We start from the raw sequence: 14,503 nt of genomic DNA, 5'->3' as shown, positions 1-14,503 counted from the left end.
ATATTGTAATAGTATTAGAATATAAAGTCAATATGATTATACCATCAATACACCGGAATGACTAATATGTAGATACACAAAGACACATGTCAATCTCATGGCTTGCCACTTTACCATCCCCTCCTTCACCCATTAACCTTGATCCTTATAAGTACAAGTCTGAAGTATCCATTCCTTTATAGGTCGGTCCCCAAACTCATATTCTTACAATGTTAAAGAGTATTTTTCTATGCGTGGAAGCAGAGGGTGGTGCATACACTAGCTTTATCAGCCTTTGCAGGGATCAAAATAATATGTGGTGCTACACAAGGTATGTGATTGCTTATCTGAACGCACATTTGTTTGGGTATATAACTTGTATAAAAAGATCTTTTGATCGATGTGGTGCAAGTTCACAATTAAGTTTCTATACTAATGAAAAACTTACTACTTTAGATAATCGATATATTCGTAGATGCGGTTCAACTTATTATAGTTTTTTAATTAATGCAAAATTTAATTGATAATCAAAGGCAAAACAAGGATTAATATATATATAGAGAGAGAGGATCAGAATCATGAGAGAACCTTTTTGAAATTGATAACTATGAGAACCATTTTAAACCACAAAAAACACAAAAATAAAAAAAAACACAAAAATCAAAAAAGTAAAAAAACCAAAATTCTTATTTTATCATCCCGGTTAAATTATATACACATATGTATAATATATATACATATATGTACATTTACATGTTTTTTTGTACACATGATTATAATTTAAGATAAATGATATTGTACATATATGTATATTACGTAACTAAAGATTAAATAAAATTATACATATGTATATAATACGACATTTTTTTTATTTTTTTAATGAAACCGGAAAGAAATTTAAGAATTTTGGTGTTTTTACTTTTTTAAAATTTTTATTATTTTTGGTTTTATGATTTTTTTTTAAATACTTTTGTTAAAGGTGTTTTTAGTGGTCCAAAATGGTTCTCAAAGTTCTCAATTTGTAAAGGGTTCTCTTAGGATCCTTACCCTATATATATATATATATATATATATATATATGCGCTTTATACCCTCCGGTAACGATTATTTAGACGCGACGCAACGGTTATTTACACCGGCAGTTTTATCCGCCGGTAACGATTATATATATCGGCGCTTTTCTAAATGTAGTAGAAATTATATATATATATATAGGTATTGAATCATTTCAGAAATTTTTTTACAGCGAGAAGTGCGAGAAGTGAAGGTGAAACTCCATTAATCCCTATATATAAATATTAGTTTTTATTTTTTGTTTTCATGTGGGACGTTGAATCGTGACGTGAATTTATTTTTTTTTTAAATTTTAATATAATTAACATTTTTTTTAGTTTTTAAAATTTAACTACATATATTGCAAATTTCAACCCCACATTTTATCCTCCATTTCTTTCTTGACAGGCAAAAAAATTGGTAAGACTCGATTTGAAGATATAGTGACCCGATTTAAAGAAAAATTGTATGAGTAACTTAATTGAAACACTTTTGTAACTTGGTTAACAATTGAATCGCATTTTCTCTTGAATATTTAATTTAGCCACCAAGAGAGGTGGTTTATTTAAAGGTCTTTTAACATTATATCCTTGTGGTGATTTGTCTCGATATGAGTAAGTATGCTCGGATTAAATTCTGGCCATTGATAGAAAATAGAGATGTTATACATCACATAGAGTGCGACACATATCTTGACTATATGTCTATATTTTGCTGGATTTTTAATTTGAACTCTTTTAAACTGCGAGTAAAATGAAATATTTTTTGCTAAAACAATATGTAAGCATTTGTGAAAAGAAAATATTTTTTGGTATTTAGTAAAATGATTTTAAAAACTAGCACCTAAACATTTATGTAGTTCTTTTAAATGTTAGTATATTCTGGAATCATACTAATACATATTTAAAATAACATTTAGCTATAAAAAAACATATTTGAAATAAATGTTACCTAAGTTTAGTAGCATCTAACTAACATTTTGGATCCTTATGTAAAATATGAGTGTAATATCATATATAGTATGACAATGTGTAAGGAGGTCTATGTAAAATTTGAGTTTAAGATAATATATGGAAGGACGATATTGATTCGCACAAGGGATTCAATCGCCAAAATCGTTCATCACTCTGAAAAGTTATATGGGACTTATTATTGTTGTTTGAGTTGGATTATTGTGGTTTGGGAATATCTTGGGACCTGATTTTTCTTTTGTTAATGTGGTCGTGTACACAGATCTTCTCTTCTCATATTTGTCTCAAATAAGAACCTTTTTGTTGGAATCGGTGGACTCGGAATTAAAAACTCACCATATATGGTAAAAACTCATTTGTTTTTATTTACTTATCATAAGTTGGAGCTTTATATTATCGTATTATATTGGTTTAGTTTTTTACCCTTTGATATGTAGCATCTCATCTCCACATATTTTCTTTTACTATAATTTATGGATATAGACGCTAATACCCATTTCATACCTCCTTCTCACCCCTTCAACACTTTTAGTTTAGCAAATTTCAAATATGAAATGAGTGAGTATCACGTAGGCTTATAATGAGTATGCATTGCAAAAAAGAAAACTCATTTGAGTTTGGAAAACGCATGTAAACATGATATAGCAACTAAGTTTTTCTTTTGATTTAATTAACACATGTAATATATGTTATTTTGTTTTAAATGATAAAAACAATTCATAGTTAATAAAAACTATATCTTATGGCAAACCTCTTTGGGATACCACAAGCTGGTAGTCATCTTGAGATGGCATCATCATTTGCAAGGTATTCAAAAGCATATGGTTTGTACTTTGTACTATGCCAAAGTATAGTCTTTGCATACTGAAGCCCACGAGTCCACGACAACTAAAAAGTTTACATATACTATTTGTGTTTTGCTTTGCTTAAAGAGAGAACCATGAACCAGGAGTTTATTATATATCATCTTCACAGGCATTATGATATGGGATATAATAACATGCAATTTAACGTGTAATTGGTAGAAGTATGACTATAAGTGTTAAATTTGAATAAGGTTCATTTGTCAATAGTCAAATGGGGAATCATACTTGGGATATTGATTGAAGAATGAACTTCGTTCTCGAATTGTGACCTTATGTCGTTTCAACACATGAAAGTATTGATGCAAATGGTTTTTCATAGTAACATTATTTCGTGTACAAAATGATACATTGTAAAGCTTATTTTCTTTCTTTGAAAATAATAATAACATTAATAGTAATAATAAAAAAAACAACAATAGAGAAAGTTGATGTCATCTATATTTTAGTCAACCCCTAAAAAAATATAAATTTTCGTCTGCCATTATATTGTTTTATATGGTGGGCGAATCGAGATATCTCTGCAGTGTCACGTCAGCATCACATGAGCAATGAGGGCATCAAAGTCTCAACCTATAACGTCTTGCGGTGATTGTAGGGATGGCAACGGGGCGGTTTCGGGGCGGGGAATGCCAATCCCATACCCGCCCCGGTTTATAAAACTCATTACCAAAACCGTCTAAAAACCCGCGGGGACTAAACGGGGAATCCCCATCGGGGATTCGGGGAAAACCGCGGGTATTCGGGGAACCCGTCTAGCATAAATGGTTTTTAAACGGGCTAAATTCCCCGTGGGGATCCCCATTTAACCGTCGGGTTCACCGTTTAAAACCCGATTGTAAGAAAATGATACAAAATTACAATACAATATTAATACACAAAAAGTTCAATATCCAAACACATTACACATACAAAAGACATTATTAATACATAAAAATGTTTATTTCTCCCATCACAACGGAAATTAACTTCATGATTGATCCTTCTTACACGTCCATACCGCACCCATTCAACCATTCAAACACTTGTCACGCCGGATTGCTATGATAATCAAACATTAACATATTAATTGGAAACTATATAAGAATCAATGTTAAACCATATTAAAATGTAAACGATAAACCATATATATATGTATTACCTCAATACCATCGTCACAATCATATTCAATAGTTTGGCAATATGCCTCGGATTCTTCTGAACAAGTTGCTATATTCATATCACAAAAGTCAAAAGTTTATATAGTAGCTAAGTTAAAAATAAAAAATAAAATGTTTGTTTACCTTTGATTTCATTCAACAACCAACTTTGGGCGCACATTAACGCTTCCAATGTTTTTGGATGAAGACGGCTACGATGTGGACTTACCAATCTACCACTTGTACTAAAAGCGGACTCGGAAGCAACGGTAGATATTGGAATCGCCAATATATCTCGAGCAATCTTTTGCAACCTTGGGTACTTGACACCATTTGTTTTCCACCAAGCTAAAAGGTCAATCTCAGTTTCTTTTATCCAAACTTTCTCTTGTAGATACAAATCAAGCTCCGTTGTGACACCTAATATATAAATAAAGTTAATACAATTAATGAATAAAGTTAAATTAATGTAAATAATAAGTCATACCCGAATATAAAAATTATATTTAATAAATAATATATTATATATAAATATAAAAATTATATTTAATTAAACGGGTTTTAAACGGGTATACGGGGCGGGTATACGGGGCGGGTACAGGCTATACCATACCCGCCCCGAACCCGATTAACTTAAACGGGGAAAACCCGAACCCGGACCCGTCCCCGATTAAGTGTCCCCGAACCCGCCCCGTTCGGGGCGGGTTTCGGTTTTCCCCATCGGGTTTGGGTTTTTTTGCCATCCCTAGGTGATTGTGATTTAAAGCCCCTTTACCGCCTCAATATATATACATATATATGTATATGAGAGAGAGAGAGAGTAAAAAGGAGGAGGGGCCCACCTCTTTTCACCATCCGCGCCCATCGTTCCAAGGCCGCCCCCTTCTTTCGGCGCCCCTCGGTGGTGATCAGCGCCAAGGGTGCCCCGAAGCCGCTCTAAACGTCGCCCATAGCAACAAGCCTTAGTACCATGATGCAACTAGAATAGTTGGTTAACAAAACTTACTTCTAAAGAGAAGGGTGTGGGTTCGGAACATCCGTAAGCAGTTCTCTTTTTTCCTTAAGCTTTTTTATATTTTTTTTTAACGACCAACAAAATAAAAAAAAAATATTAAAGAAACAAAACAACCAGGGGCTAAGCCACTAGGATACAGACATGCCACCCGAATATATACAAGGAGTGATGGCATGATCATGTGACTTCCTCTAAATGCTTTGAGTATCTAATTAGGTTTGGGAAATATAAGTTATATTACTTTTACAACTACATTATTTTTTTCTTGATTTTTTTTATTTTTTTTCTAATTAATTTACAACTACGTTATTGTTTTTTTTTTAATTTAATCTTAATTTTACATCTACATTATTTCTTCAAAATTCAAATCATCAAGCATTGCATTAGTCGGTCGGATGATTATCATTCATATATGTTGCATTTGGCTATAACTGGCAGCCCTATAAATGATAAATGATTTCATCAGTTGGCAGGTTGAAAAGAATAATTAATTATGTAGTACACAAAGTAAACTTGGTTTGTACATTTAAATAGTTTCTTACACTGTTCTTGATTATGTTGTTGAATTTGAAGTATTTAGATTGCTCATCAAGAATGAGCATTCACATAAACTGTCAAAATTCAAATGTATGTTGTTCATGTTTCTTAGATTCATTTAAATTTATGTTTGATTTTAAGTCAAATGCACAGATTCATATGCTTTCTTATATTATTGTTTTATGTTATATTCTTAAACTAGTAACAAATGGTCATGGATAAACCATGGATTTTGTATTCAGGGAGGTAATGTCGACCATCTGCATAAACTACTTAGTGAGGAGTCAAGTTCACAGGTATTACATTTTGATTTTTGTGTTTCATTGAGTTTTGTATTTGGTTATTGGTTGCTTTCTGTGAACCTTCATATGTTGCACTTTAGTACTTTCATTGATCATGTAATGTATCGATTGTTGCATGTTGTTATTAACTATTATTTTTTCCTTGATATTCATGTTTTCTTATTGCTTTCAATTTTGCACTTTAGTACTTTTATATAAAAGTAACTTAACGTTCAATTACTTTTTAGGTTTTGTATGTTGGCGATCATAGATACAAGGATAAGCAAAAAAGTCCTGGGTACCATTTTCTGTATTCATCGTATATATCATTGTGATCTTTTAAAAGTATCTATTTAATCTTGAGATTTGATTGTAATACCACATGAAACAGGGTGGAGGACAATGCTTATCGTTCCTGAAATTGAAAAGGAGGCTAAAATTCTATCATCCTCATGGGAAACTTGAAAGGTAATATTCGGTTTGTCATATCAAAGATTGGTCAATAAAGTTTCAATGTATAATTTAACATCTCTATACCGAAATTGGTATTTGTGCAGAAACTAAAACTGATGAAGAGTGAGCGAGATAAGATTGAAGATCGAATCCATCACTGGAAGTGGTCCTTTATGTATGTATTTTTTGTAGATGTGGCAAAGTGGGTAGTGACGTTGTGCGAGGTGTGTATATAAATATTAGTTATTTTTCATATGAAATCGATTTTTAAATTAGTTTTAACCTATACTAAATAGACACATAAAATGCAAGTGTACCAATTAAGTAACAGTAAAGTATTGATAAGAACGGAGATCGAGTATCAATCCATGGACACGATAGATTTCAATACTAGTCTTTGTAAATAGAGATTAAATATTTTTAAGAAGTTTTTTGTTAATTAAGTTTTAACTTAAATCACTATATAAAGCAAGTAAAATGTCTTTTCATGACTAATTTCATATTCAATTGATGGAGGCTGTCACCCAAATTTGAAATCCACTTAACATTTTTTCATGACTAATTTCATAAACAAGTGATAGACCCACTTTTTAATTGAAGATAGAATAATCTCTTATCGAAGATAACTATTCCAATGACTTTTCAGAAAATTAACAGGATATTTACAATATTAATTGATTAGATATAGATTTTTACATGATATTTTTATACAAGTTATCAATGTATAAAAATGATAATTAATTACATTTGGTTAAACATACACAATAGACAAGTGGACATATCGTATATACAATGGCTTATATAAGAACCAAGCATTAAAATTCAAAGCACAACTTTTATTACTCAGTTTTTAGTAACTAATTAATCGATTTGTTGGGTTTTATGACCTTTTTAAGATAATACGGAAAAATATACAGCAACAGTAAATAAATGTAGAGAATATCAAATCAAGATAAGATATTGCTTCGAAATGGAATCCATTTGGAATGACATAATGGTGAATAATTAGCTTTTTTTTTTTTGAAAATTGACTTTCATTAAAAACAAACACAACCAACGACTATCACCAAGACGGAGAAAGACGCCGAAAGCCAAAAACCAAAAACAACAATCACGTTACATCAAATAAACACCATCTTTTCCAATCCACTACCCCTATCTTAGATCTATTTTTGTACCAAAGAAAACCCAAAGATTTTATATCCGCAACCATTTCCACCACCTTAGTGTTCTTGCCCGAAAAAATCTTTTCATTCCTAGCCCGCCAAATCCTCCAACAAGTAATGATGACAATGCCATGAATAATCAATCTCTTGTTCCCCGTCGCACCACTAACCTTATGCACTTCCACCAGATCATTGACATGGAAAACAAAAGATCTAGGGATGTTGCACCATGAACCAATCGCATTCCAAACGGCCATAGAAATGAAACACCCGGTTAACAAGTGCTCGAGCGATTCCTCATTACTCTCACATAAAGCGCAACTATGATCATCACAATGCAAATGACGTCTAGCTAAAGCCTCCTTGGTTGGAAGAGAATCCAGAACGGCCCTCCACATAAAAATATTACATTTTTTCGGGACCCAATCGCTCCATTGAAAACCGAAACTCCCAGCATCCACAACGGACCGCACCATCCATCTTTTAATCGACGAAACCTCGAACTCTTTGCAGCTACCAACCGCCCAAGACCATGAATCTTCACGGTCATCCATCACCACCCCTTGAAGGAGATCTTCCAACTCTTGCTTCTCGATCACCTCCTTGAATAATTAGCTTAGTGATGTGGAAAATGTATCACGTGCTCTGCGTGACTTTGTTAATGAATCATGTTATTGAGGTTATTATGTAGGTACTCCTTTTCCGGGTATATGATCACCCTCCAACCTTTAAGAAAACCTTTTATATAAACCACGTGCTCTGCGTGACTTTGTTAATGAAACCAGAGTTCTATATGAACATCAATCTATTGTTTTCTTTATGATAAACTTTCTATGAGCGTATGACAAATAGCAAGCTACCACTTATATGACACCGGTTATTGCCACTTATGAGGCCGCTCAACTTTTGTTTGCAATACTTGTTTTATTAAAATGGTGATTAATCTTTATTAAATGTGCCACTTATAATAATAGGAATTATTAGACCGTATACTTTCTAACGTGAGTTCGCCAACTCTTGGTTTGCGCTAAGTCCTTAATCATGTGGGCGCGTAATTAAATGTCGGCTTATCACTAACCGAGTGAAGTTTGGTAGACGAGGCTAGTCAGAAAGTATGGCTCTTTCCATCTCCACAAATGTACTAACCTCTATACATGGCGTCCCCATACTATTGCATGGGTTTTTACACATCATGAGTAAACTAATATGCTTCACATCTCTTTCTATCAAGACCACTCACAAGGCTAAAGACTAATTTATTAAAATAAAGGTATCATCAACAAATAAAAGGAGTAGAAACAAACATAAAAAACATATACATATCACTTTACTACGAATAAATTATTAATTCATATAGTTTCATCTTCACCCGTGCAAGATCAGATATTTAGCTAAGAATGGTAATTTTAAGCGATTTAAGTAATTTCCTTATCTTTTCTCTTTTTATTATAGTTATTGTGAACATCATGGAGTGATCATCAAGCTCCAAAGGCTATTCACAGGGCCTAAAGTGGTGGATATGAAGTAGTAGTGGTGTGAATGGGCATGAGTGATCTGCTGGGGAAAGCCCCCTTTGATAGACCAAAGTAGATCATTTGGCACGGTTGTGCCAAGGAGAGCATGATCGTTCTTCTCCTTTTTTCTACGAATTAGTACACATCACGGTGTCCTTTCTACAGGTTCTTGTCCCTGGTGGTTAAAAAGCAGGCCCTCATCAATATAATTTTCAATGGTTTTGTAGCTCACCTCTGACCCTAAGAAGTGACTAAGCCTACCAAGAACTTTCCAATTGAATCTTACACACAATTTTTTTTATAGTTTGATTTCTTCTTCATAGTCTCTTTCGATTATCAAGTCGTCTACATAAATGAGAACAGCTACAACTATAGTGCCTTGATAAAAAAGCTGTCTACATAAACCATCACCCCTTGTGTGTAGGTATGAGATAAGGTGGAGAGAGAGAGAGAGAGAGAGAGAGAGATGAAAACGAGCGAGGCTAATAGGTAGTTAAAGCGGAAAAACCAAACTAACCATCAAGCAAGTCTAATGGGTGGTCTTATTGGTTTTGTGTAAAGAGTCTACTACCATTATTCCGAACTAGGGTTTCCAATTAATAATTCCCCGAACATAATTCTTGAAAATCAATGAACTACAAGGAGGTAGAGGGGGTAGAGATAGAGATAACTAGGTATTAAGGCTGGTAGTTGCGTTCGTCAAAACTTACGTAGAGATGGTGGAAACGAGCGATGGTGCTAGAGATAGACGTAGTTGTTGCGACTTGCAAGTAGTGTATGGTGTGACATTCATCATTTTTCAAACTCGAAAACCCGACCCATTTAAAATTTCAATGTAATTATGATTTTCACTTATCAATGAAGTTTGGATTTCATGTTATTACGTTGATTATGAATACATTGTCATTTATGTCACTTTACGTGCACAACTCATTTTTTAGAATTTTGTTGCCTTAAACTGACCTTAGAAGCTATGAATAGTTATAATATATATTCTAACTATAAGAAATATTTCCAATTATATACATTCATGGATAATATGACATGTTACGTGTTACACAATACATTTTGACTAACATGTGCATCCATCAAATTAATATTTTAACATCCTTAAGTTAGCATTTTTTTTGTATTATTATAAAATAAATAAATAAATTACTTTAAACTCTTTTAAAAGGGTCAAACCTCCGCTCCCAAAACACTCTCCTAATCAATTTTATCATTAAAATATTCTTAAGAGTAATCTCCTCATTTTATAATATATAAGAACCTACTCGCACCCCTTTCATTCTTTACACCACTCTTTGACAATTCAAGAGAATCATATCTTTATTTTTCTATTTCAAAGTTGTATTTTAATTATTCTAGTCTTATTCATCTTATTTTTTATTTTAATTCTTGTTCATACTAGTTAATCAAATGGTCACATGAACATAACACAATCATGTCTAGAAATCCACATAATCCATACACCATGCTGTATAGGGTGAATGAGACATAGAACACAAGGAGATGATCAATTACACAATTGTCACTCTTGAAACGTTATTATATCTTTATATTTCTATTTTGAATCATTATATATTATTCAAAGGACCCAAGTATTTTTGATTATATATGCTCATAAATGTTATATAATCATATTCAAAAAATTCCATAATTTTATTTCATCATAATCCTTTTTAAAATCGTTAAAACATTGCTTCTAGCAATGTTTTGGTTTTGATATTAGATCTAGCCGTCAAAGAAATAGGCATATCTTATTCATAACAAACTGAAAAGGTGCAATACCAGATTCTATTATAAACTTCATTCAAATATGGTTCTAAACATTATGTTTAAGCATTTTAATTCATTCGTATGAATTCACAATCAATATTTTTATAAACAGTATGTAGATTCGTGCCCTCTGATTTACATGGTTGTTTTGGCCTATTTAGGGTACGAATTTGTAAAACTTTTCTAAATGAAAGTTGTTCAAAACATTCCAATTTAGTATATTGGAAAGTCTTGATTTATAATAAAATTATTTGAGATTTTAAATACCTTAAAATAAATAGAACAACTTCATGTCAACAAACTGATTTTGTTTTTCATCTTCTTTTTTTGATTCCTTACTTGTTTTTATCCTACCATTTATTCATTATATTTAGTATTCATTACCCTTAGCCTAAAGGACATTTCCTAACTTTAGTTTAGGGCTTCATGGTTTGGATTGATCAAGTCACATCAACATCCAATCATTGCACTCATCAATCAAAGTGAGTTTCTCAAACTGAAAAGGGTCTCATTTGTTATTTTTAAATAATTCATCTATGCTTGAATTATCATACTTGTGTCATGGAATTGTATGGATTTTGCCTCATATTATATCATATCAAACTTGTAAGAAATTCACCAACTATTCTTAGTTTACCTTTATTTTCATATATTCTACATGTACAATAGTTTGATGCATTTACCGAGATCGAAGACAATTAGATTGCCTTTAGGTTACTCAAATAAAATAATGTTATAGTTAGTTTGTTTTGTTTTGATGTATTTGACCCACATCGTGCTTGTTCTTTGGACCATTATTGTTCACTTTTCCAACCCGACAATCTCTCTTAAAGTGAAATGGTTTGCAACATTTCCAACAGCCTTCTTTTGCCTTCTTGTTTGGACCCGTGTTGTTGTTTCCTTGAAACTTACGTTTCCCTTTGTACTTATTCTTACCCTTGGATGTTCCAACATCCTCAACCATGTTAACAGATTGTCCAGCCTGTTTTTTGACATCATTGACATCCACAGTTTCATATGTTCTCAAGCCCTCTTCAATTCTGAAATGACCTCCAAGTTCAACCAAACTTAATTCACCCTTCATGTGTTTCAGATTGTGTTTGAAATCTTTCCATGAAGGGGGTAACTTGTCTATTATTGATGAAACAGAAATGAATTCATCCATGTTCATGTTGTGTTGGAAAAACTGCCATAATATTCGACACAATTCATGGTATTGTTCCATAACAGATCTAGAGCCAACCATCTTGTAATTGTTAAAATTACTCACAAGAAACTTCTTACTCGAAGAATCTTCTACCATATACTTGGCTTCAAGTATATCCCTCAGTTCCTTAGTGGTTTCAATGTTTTGGTACAAATCAAATAACGTATCACACATACCGTTCAAAATAAGACCGAGGCAGATGTAATTATCATTCTCCCATTTTGATTTCCTCCTAATCTGTTCCAGATTTCCTTCTTCTTCAACCACCGGCATAGGCGTACTCAACACGTGCACCACTTTCATGGTAGTTAGAAGGAAGTGCGTCTTCTTTTGCCATCTACGAAAGTCTTGGCCTTCAAATTTCTCCAGTTTGTCAAACTTGCCCGTCATCTCCTTCAACGATTGTCCATTCGTCATCTTCACAGAAATAGTTTTGACCTTTTGTTGGGGATTTCTTCAAATGTATATCTTAGGAAAATCCGAGAGTCGTGAAACACTTTCAGATCAAAACTATTTGTTGATTCCCAAATGTTTTGACGGGATAAAACTCAGATTGAGTGCAAGAATCTGTATGGTGATTGAGAGAGTTTCTAAACCAGAGAGAATCTATCGTATGATCAAGAGTAGTTTTAATTAGGGTTGGGCAGTTGTAACTGCCTTTGCAGTTATCTGATTTTGAATTCCAAAATCATAAAATACGCTCTGGAATTTGTGACAAATAAAACATACGAAATTAAATTAAATTTCTAAGACCCCAGCCAGGGGTGCTGCCCCTTGGACCCTGCCAGGGGCGCTGCCCCCGGACCCCCGCCAAGGGGCCGTTGCCCCCTTGGGACCCCCATAACTTAGGGGCTTCGCCCCTAAGTACCAATAGGATTATAAATTATAATAATATCAAATAAGTGTGCACCCCGCACCCGACTTATTTAGATTCGAATTACAATTAACTTGATCAACAAGTTAATCCTTAATTACACTAAAATCACTAACAAATTTGATTTTAGGTTTTAAACTCAAATGATATGTAATCGATGAATCTATCGAAAAAAGACTTCAACCCCAACTCGATCAGAGCGCCATCATCTGATTACATCGGAGGTTTAACAATCGAAGGTATTACATCTTCATGGGTTTTTTATTAAGTTAATTGATTTCGTTATTATGTTATTGATTATTGGTTTGAAGAATGCAAACAGTGAATAAACAACGGAAGCACAGTGATACTCTAAACTTCTTCTTAGTGAAAGCTAAAGGTAAGTCTTCAATTTTTCTAATCGTGTATTTTAATTTATTTAGAATCATACTGCGTGTTAGGTTTAGATTGATTTTAACACTGGGTATGGCTTTTAAATTGTTCACTTTTTTCTTAATTGTTGTTTTGTTGAGTTATTTTCTTAAAATTAGTGTTGAATTTGGTTTCTACATTGTGTTTAATTTAGAGATGATCGAGATTAAAGTTTGTTGGACATGTATTGTGGTTTGTTAGACATGGTTGATGATGTTGAAGCCATGCTTTGCTAGGAGAGGAACTAGAGATGGAAGGGTTTAAAATATCATCAAGGTTTCTTAAAATTGGGTAGGTGCTTACAAGTTGATGATTTTCATCTTTCAACTTTGTAGAATTATTATTATTATTATTATTATTATTATTATTATATCATGTTAGATTTGTCATTTCATTTAAGAAGTTGTACTCATACCAGGTTCAGAAGCGGCAAATATACATATAACAAGTATTCTTGAAGGGATTGGTTTGATTAAAAATAAGCTTAAAAATAGAATTTGATGGGATGTTGCTTTGTTATAGGTATGTAATAGTGTATGTTTATTTTTTGATGTCGTTTACTCATGAATAACTCAATTTGGGCCATGTTTTGTCTCTTAACGGGTCAATCGAGTCATATTTTTCATCTTGGTGTACATAGTATTGATGGCTTCAAGGTTAAAATTAGTTGTTCTTTGTTAACACATGTCAGTTTGCTTACACTTGGATATTTGTTTCTACATGCAAATCCCCATCTAAATGTAAAAACTTTATTAATAGCTGAAGTCTTTAATTTCCCTTAACACGTTACTACCAACTCATCTTTACAAGTGTTATTGAGAACGGGGATGAAGATTGGCTTGACGAATTCAACAAGTAAAGCTTCTTCCAGGTATAAAGTAAGTTCTTTAAGAGTTTAATTAGGTATTAAATAGTTAAATTTGTGCTATAAGGTAACAAATATGTCTTTTTGCATGCTAATTTTACATGTTTGACACTATTTATTTGAATTGGAGGCATTAGATCATAAGGCTAGAGAAAAGGCAGGAGTTACACTCCTATTTGGTGTTTGATGCACTTGTACATGTCCAACACTTTAGACATTTTAAGCTGATGTTGAGGTAAATATTAATATTAGATTGAAGCATTGTACTCCAACATTAATGAAACCCAATTCAAACCGTTCTTATTATATATTGAAGCATTATACTAGTGGTGATAGCCTTTTAATTTCTACAAATCTTTTTTTGTTAGTAGTGCTGGAAAATGGGTTTATTACATC

General features: G+C 32.7%; 1 long non-coding RNA gene across 2 annotated transcripts; it reads left to right on the top strand.

Annotated features, from left to right (window-relative positions):
- Positions 1 to 226: 226 nt before the first annotated feature.
- LOC143554633 (uncharacterized) lies at positions 227 to 6,549 on the top strand. Of its 2 annotated transcripts, XR_013139054.1 has the most exons (5): positions 227 to 310; positions 5,800 to 5,853; positions 6,087 to 6,136; positions 6,230 to 6,306; positions 6,396 to 6,549. It is a non-coding gene; the product is annotated as an uncharacterized LOC143554633 (long non-coding RNA). The 2 variants fall into 2 exon arrangements; XR_013139053.1 differs by lacking the exon at positions 227 to 310 and having other exon boundaries at positions 5,623 to 5,853.
- Positions 6,550 to 14,503: the final 7,954 nt, after the last annotated feature.

The sequence above is a fragment of the Bidens hawaiensis genome, unplaced genomic scaffold, assembly GCF_021521415.1.
Source record: "Bidens hawaiensis isolate Kalapana, Puna unplaced genomic scaffold, B.hawaiensis_p1.1 tig00017771_1, whole genome shotgun sequence".
Classification (NCBI taxonomy): domain Eukaryota; kingdom Viridiplantae; phylum Streptophyta; class Magnoliopsida; order Asterales; family Asteraceae; genus Bidens; species Bidens hawaiensis.
The sequence above is the reverse complement of the archived record's forward strand: the minus strand, read 5'-3'. Positions and strand labels throughout refer to the sequence as shown.